This window comes from Triticum dicoccoides, chromosome 1A (genome assembly GCF_002162155.2).
Source record: "Triticum dicoccoides isolate Atlit2015 ecotype Zavitan chromosome 1A, WEW_v2.0, whole genome shotgun sequence".
Classification (NCBI taxonomy): domain Eukaryota; kingdom Viridiplantae; phylum Streptophyta; class Magnoliopsida; order Poales; family Poaceae; genus Triticum; species Triticum dicoccoides.
In genome coordinates this window covers 139370733-139378498 of record NC_041380.1, presented here as the reverse complement: position 1 = coordinate 139378498, position 7766 = coordinate 139370733, and positions in this window count along the sequence as shown.

Genomic DNA, 7766 nt, shown 5'->3' with positions numbered 1-7766 from the left:
CGCCAGTTTTCGTTTCTTTTTTCCTAGAACGCACGTATTCTATTTAAAACCACTGCTATGGAGAGATTTTTTACTCCATTATAGCCTCTTGTTTGATAGAGTTTCTCGCGTCTCGCTCTCTCACCCTCTCCATATCAAAACAGGATGATAGTGTCCACTCTATCTCTCTCCTCACCGGTGGTCACTGATCCGGCCGAATCCCGTCTGCTGGGGGAGGTGAGGAGGTGCAGCGTTGACGTTGTCGCCATCAGCGACGGAGGAAGCCGATGCGCACCGTCCTCTCGGAGCCGGCGCTGGCGCGGACGAAGATCCTCCGCGCCCTTGTTCGCTGCCGTCGTGTGGGCAGATCCCGCCCGCCCGCCTAAACGACATCTCGCCCACCTGAGGTATAACTTCTTGTACTGGTCCAGCTCCCCAGGTCGCTGCGTGCGGGTTTTCTTCTATGTGACTACTCCCCAACTCCCCATGCATAGTAGCTAGGGTTCATCGGCTGGTCCAACATCATCTACTAGTACTATTATAGAGGAAATGCCACTCAAAAAGTTGTCCTGATTTATGCCTCGGTGGAGGTATACATGTTGTTTCGACAAAAAGTACATGGTGCTTGTGCGGTCATTGTCCATATGGTGGTAGTACAATCACTGGTTAAATGAAGAAATGCTTTTTTTCTCGGGTATCCTGGTTTAGTTCCTATCAAGATAATTATGATGCTTCTGTTTGTTGGTGTACTTTTCATTAATTCTTATTGACAATTGAGATGTCGTTGCTAACCCTTTTTTATATTTTTGGAAACAACAATGCGTGTCTCCATACCCGGGCATGTCTTCCTCAATTTTAGTGGAACTGCACAAAATTGGATGGCCATTGTTGTTCCGCCTCACTGTCCTCTGCCACATGGTTCTTCCTTCCTCGAGCTTGATTACTGAGAAGAAACAGACCACAGTGAGGATTTGTCAAACTTCTTAGGTGCCTCACCCAAACTTGATGCCAAATGGATGATGCATCACGACGATGACCTATCGATGCTCATGGTTGCGCCTCATGGTTGCGTCGGCTGGTGAAGCTGATCGATTTTCGATGAAAAACAAGTTGTCTTCCATTAGTGCTCTTTGCTTGTTACACACAAAGATGATATCCTTCGTCAGTTCACCTTGGTTGCGCTGGAGACATAGTCGTCTTTCACATTGGTGCAATTTTCGCTAGGGTTTTACGACAGGTGGGCCTAAAATGTGGCTGGCTCACCTGTCATACGGCCAAAAGTAGGTGCAGTGAAGGCACCGGAGCTCAGTCCTTAAGCGGGAGCCTCATCGCTTGTTCGCTAGGGTTTGCACTCTCCACACGCTCGTCGCACTACATATATGTTACACGCTGGAGGCTCAGCGTTCATTTGCTAGGGTTTGCTATATTCACAGTCTCTCACCCTCTCTTCACTAGATCTAAACAAGACTGTGTTGGCCTCTTGTCTCTCTCTCCCCCCTCATAGCTGGTGAAGGAGGCATCTATATCCCGTCGCACCGGGAAGGGGAGGAGGTGCAACGTTCACTCTATCGCCTTTGGCGAGGGAGGCAATCCACTGCCGGCTGCGGTGTTCTCTTTCACCCTGCACCTGTGCAGGAGGGCCACCGACCCCTTCTTCCTGGCTGCCGTATGTAGTGTGGACAGATCCGGCCTCCCGCCGCATGCCTTGCCACATCCCGATGACCCTAAGGTATAAGTTTCTTTGAAACCGTCGTTGCTCTAGCTGCATGTGGATCTTTTTCGATCTGTAGTCGAATCTAGGTCTTGGTTCAAAGAGGAAAGAAGGGTGCGGTGGGTTGGAGCAAGAATCTAGGATGTGGTTCAATGAGGAAAGGAGGGGCGGAAAGTAGTATAGATTGGCCATCCAGCCGCTTTGTAGGTCGAAAAGGGAAAAAGGGGGTAACCCAGTACAAACATCTGTAAGGAACCGATCTCTTTGTTGAAAGGGGAAAGAAACTGGGGGGTCGGGTAGTTTGTGCACGACTAGATTTTCTGCCCTCACATAGGAAGAAGGTTCAAAGAGAACAAATATGGGACCAGTGCATATATGCTGCTTGGCTACATACTCTGCATCACCCATTTATACGTGTGGATGCACATGGTGTTGGCATGTCCCATGCAACTATTTTGCTGTTGTTAATCTCAGAATTAACTACTGATCTGTTTTAAAAGAATTTCTCTGTTAATATGAATCAATGCAACCGTTTTAAAAATGCTACTGTCCTATACTTTGTTTTCCATCAAGATAAGGTAGATGCTTCTTTTTGTGGCCGCATGTTCCATCCTCCTTTATTGGCCAGTAATTGTTTTCTTTTTTGCCTCTTAAAACAGGGATATCTATTCAACTTGTTGCTATAGAAAACTTAAATGTCACACCGGCAACTTTGCTTGATTTTAGTGCAACTGCACAAAACTTGATTGGATTTCCTATTCGTGTTGGTAGATTCGTATTTTATGTTGGTCGTCTCATGAAAGGTCAGTACATGCCTTCATCCACATGATTGTGTAGTGTGCTTTGAGATGTTGTGCTACTTGTATTGGTACTGTTTTAAATAAATGATGAATTGAAGCTATTGTATTATTGTCTTTTCCCATTAAGTAGTGAACAAAAATGAGACCAACCCAGACATGATGCTTGTTGCTTTGTTACAACAAATTCAGCATCACCCCCTTTATAAGCTAGTAATTGATGCCACTCTCAGAATTAACTACTAAATCTTATTTCAAAACTGCAACACTTGTTAGGGATTGGCCGGATTACCATTTTTGTGGCCGCATGTTTCATCCTCCTTTATTAGCCAATAATTGAATCCTTTTTTGCCTCTGTTTATACAGGGATATCTATTCAACTTGTTGCTATTGTGAAATTTTGCTTCGCTACTCGAAACACTTTGCTTGATTTCAGTGCAACTGCACAAAACGAGATTGGATTTCCTATTCGTGTTGGCAGATTCGTACGTGATCTTGTGTGCGTCATGACAGGTTGGTACTTGCCTTCATCCACATGATCATGCAGTGTGTTTTGAGATGCTATGCTACTTGTATTGGTACTGTTTTAAATAAATGATGAATTGAAGCTATTGTATTGCTGTCTTTTCCCATTAAGTAGTGAACAAAAATGGGACCAACCCAGGCATGATGCTTGTTGCTTTGTTACAACAAATTCAGCATCACCCCCTTTATAAGCTTTGTCGTTCTTTATACATGTTGAAACAAGACATTGTTAAGATAATGTCTCAGTCAATATGAATGAATCACACTGATGGAGAATTGCTACTCTCCTGCTTTGTTTCCCATTAAGATAAAGTAGATCAGTAGATGCTTTTCTTCTGGGAGTACAAGTCATCAACCGTTATTTCTTAGTAATTGTTTCCCTTATACCTACTGTTGCTTACAGGGATATCAAAATTAATGTTCGGTTTTATTCCGACTTCAATTTTAGTTGAACTGCACAAAAGGAGCCAATGTGTAAGGCAAACTGCTGCATTACTGGGTCTAGTTGGTCGTTCCACTTTGCAGAAAGAAGCAGTCAGTGTTTGTGCTACATTACAGAAGGAATGACCGAGAAGCTTTACAGAGTATTATTAGACACCGGTGACATGACTAGTCTGCAGAGACCATTGGCAATTTAACAACACGTGGAGTGCCCTGGGCAAAAAGTGCCTAAACAAGTACAAAAGCTACGACAGGACTCCACGATCATAGGCATTACATATTTTGAATGGGAAAAGCTTGTCAAAGTTTAATCATTGATGTTAGCAAGAATACGTTAGTTTAATATATTGGAATTGGAAAACCTTGTCAAATTTTGCACATTGATGTTAGCCAGAAGACATGCATTTGATATTTTTGAGTGGGACGCCCTTGCTGTGAGCAGCATCGAGTGTCTTTTTCCTATTCCCGTGTTCAGTTTAGAAGTAAATAGTTACTCTGCTGAGATATTCTTGTGTTAAGAGTTTGTTCTGAATAATGTCTATGTAATGCCAGGCCTTGTGTTTGATTGCAAAGTTGAGCTTGGAATGTTGTGGCATGCGGCATCACAAGCTCTTCATCATGCCTCCTGAGAATAATGCTTCATATTGTTTTGCATGTCGATCTAATGCCAGTGATTTGCTTGTTAAGAAGATCATCCTCTTCTGTTGTTTCCGTGCTTAAGAAGTTCATCGTCTGATGTTTCATTCATAGCCTATATGACAAGTCGGGTAGGTTAGATGTGAAACCATATGATCTTCCGACCAACTCATGATATTAGGCCGTGATTGGATCGTCGTTTTCCAACCAAAACCGCTTGTAAAACTGACACTTGTAAATTAAAGCAGATGGTCTCGGGCGAAGGCGCTTGGTTGGTCGATTTTGACTAGTAAAATATAAGAAGTACTTGACACATGATAAAAACGCTGAACGACACTTGGACGATTGCTAACCCAGCCGTTAGCTGTTGTTTCAGCCTTGCCCATGGATGGCATGATACGCACGTCATGCATGTATCGTCTGGTAATGTCGTCCATATAGCAGTGCTCGTAAAATATACACTAGTCTCTCAAATTACACGCGTAACCCGCCGGTTTTACTTACAGACCTCGGGCCCTCGGTTTCATTACGCCTGTATTTTACGCGTTGTTTTCGATGACGAGTAAATTACACTTGTATGTTAATACAAGTTTGAAATAAACCAGAGCTCCCAAGCGCGGCCTTACCGTTTCATGCCGTCTTAGTTTCTCGAAGGTGCTCATAGGTGTCCGATGATCCTGGCTTCCTGAATGAGTAGCGGGCGCTGTATCAGACCATCCGTGGGCCCGCGAGGCCCTCTCCGTTGTCCTTCTAGTTGTTGCGCTCGCCGTGGCACCGAGCATTGTTAACATCGTCAACGAACATGAGGATTCAGGAGATGACTTTATTTTGACTGGATGACACTAGGGACCCACTAGGGCCATAGCCGTACGTACGCAAGTGCCTCCTTATTATGTGCAACTATTTTTTTTGCTTTCTCCTGGTTTCCTGACATCACGGTCCCACACCATTGTCAACCTACATAGTCAATATAAACGAGAGAATTGCACAAGGTGTGGCCGACAGCTGGGACCAAGCAGCTCGAGCAGTATTTGTGTTTTTGAGGCGTGAGCACTGCAGAGTTTTTCTTGACGATGATTTCGTTGTTGTTCAGAGGAGAGCAAGGTATTAACTGGGCGGGCTGTGGCCCGTCTAACCCAGGCCAAATATCCAGCCCAAATACTAATTTTTTAAGATGAAAATGGCTAGCCCAGCTATACGTCTTTTTGAGGAATACCCAGGCAAGGTCAACTTGTTATTCTCCGCCCCGCTGGGCTGCAAATCTTTCCTAGGAGGGACGCATTAGGCTTAACAGGAAAATGGGCTTTAAAAATAATAAATGGGATGTAATTATAAAAACTGGGCAGTAACTATAAAAAAATGCACCAAACACGAAATTAGTTTATAAAATATTATTTATGGATTTGGAAAATCTTAAATTTTCATTGTTGCGCGTGCAATGTTTCGTTAGATTTTTACGTAATACAAATTTATATTTAATCTGACTAGAAATTTTGGGATAAAAATATTTCAGAGCCCATCAAAATATGTGAAATTTTATTGAATTCTATCTTCAACGGTTGGTTGAAATTATTAATCATTGTCCTAGCTAGAAAATGGGCTATACTTTTAACAAACTGTAAATGGGTTTTTGTAAATTCCATTAGAATTCCAAAATGGGTTGTACATTCTTACAAAACGCAAATGGGCTATAAGTTCTGTGCCACACACTTGTGGGCCTACTAAGTGACGCGTCCCCTAAAAAAAATAAGTTGATGCGTATGCAAGGCTTTGCCAACTTATTATAGTCAACATACGGTTCTAGCAGCAGTGGCCGTTGGATGTCTATCCAACGGATGTCGTGCTTCTTCTTCAATCTCGGATATTCTTAGCTTCGGCCGCCCAAAAAATGATTTCTCCCTCTGACATCTGGGGCGCACCGTTTCGGAGGCTGACCTATGGGCCTACTAAGTTGGAGCGTACCAAGGACTTTGTCAACTTAGTCAATAATAAAAGTTTCTAGCTTCAGTGACCGTACGATGTCCATCCAACGGCCGTAGTGCTTCTTCAACCTCTGGTCTTCTTGGTCCAGCCGCCCAAAGCAGCGCCGGTCGTGCCGCCTACTCCTGCCTCCCGCGGCCGGCTGTGCTGCCGCGGAGGCCTCACCGCCCCCACTACTCCCACCGCTGGCCAGGCCATCCCTCGACTCACCCACACCCCCTGTTATTCTGCGGCGACGGCAGCCTCACACCGCAGCCAAACCAGTGAACCCTCGTACTCCTCAACATGCGGGCTTCCACTGCTGCGTCTTCCCCGGCTCCGCGTCGTCCCCTTTCTAGGCCTCGCCATCGTCCAGAGCACCGCCCTGATGCTCTCGGCGCGGCGTGGTCAACGACCCACTTCCATCGGAAGAGTACTGTACGTGGAGAGGTTGGCAGCTGGGTCCAGGCGGCCGCAAGGAAGTGCCTCCTTATTACCCACAAAATAATTATTCCTCCACCTTACAGCAGGGACCCACCGGACGGGCCACCTTATTTCGCAAAAATAACGTTTCCCCCCCTGACTGCTCGGACCCACCGGACGGGCCAGCGTATTTCGTGAAAAAAAACGTTCCCCCCGCTGTCAGCTCGGACCCATCGGAAGTGCCTCCTTATTACGCACAAAAAAATGAATACTCCCCCTGCTAGCTGGGACCCACCATGGTGGGAGGCTGACTTGTGGGCCTACTAAGTTGACTGGGACGGTGGCCTTTGTCAACTTTAGTCAATATGAACGATTCTAGCTCTAGTGACCGTACGATGTCCATCCAACGGCCGTAGTGCATCTTCAGCCTCTGGTCTTCTTGATCTAGCAGCCCAAAGCAGCGCCGGTTGTGCCGCATGCTCCTGCCTCCCGTGGCCGGTTGTGCTGCCGCGGAGGCCTCACCGTCCCCTACTATTCCCATCGCTGGCCAGGCCCTGCGGCGACGGCAGCCTCACACCGCAGCCGAACAAGTGAACCCTCGTACTCCTCTCCGCGCGGGCTTCCGCTGTCGCGTCTTCCCCGGCTCCCCGTCGTCCCCTTCCTAGGCCTCGCCGTCGTCCACCGCCCTGGTGCTTTCGGCGCGGTGTGGTCAACGTGGTCAAGGAACGACTTCCATCGGACGTGGACTGTACGTGGAGAGGCTGACAGCTGGGTCCACGGCCGCAGCAAGGAAGTGCCTCCTTATTACGTGCAAAATAATTATTCCTCCACCTAACAGTGGGGACCCACCGGACGGGCCACTGTATTTCGTGAAAAAAACATTTCCCCCTGACAGCTGGGACCCACCAGCTACACCTTCGCACGCAAGGAAGTGCGCCCGGGCAAAAAAACAAAACGACTCGCCCCCCTGACTGCTGGGACCCACCAGCTACATCTTCGCACGCAAGGAAGTGCCTGACAGTCGGGACACACCTGGTCGAAGCGTACTGTCGGAGTAATTGGACACGGATACCCCAAAGACGGCAAGACAAGAATTCAAGACATCGGGGCTAGCAAAGCCCCTCAGTCCAACTACCTGGCCGGCGGTTGACTGCTGTCTGCTGACTGCTCCACCAGGCTGACTGCTGGCTGCTGACTGCTCCACCAGGCCAACTGCTGGCTGCCGACTTTCCGGCCGCCCCAGGCCGGCTGTTGGCTGCTGACTGCTCCACCAGGCCGGCTGCTGGCTGCTGACT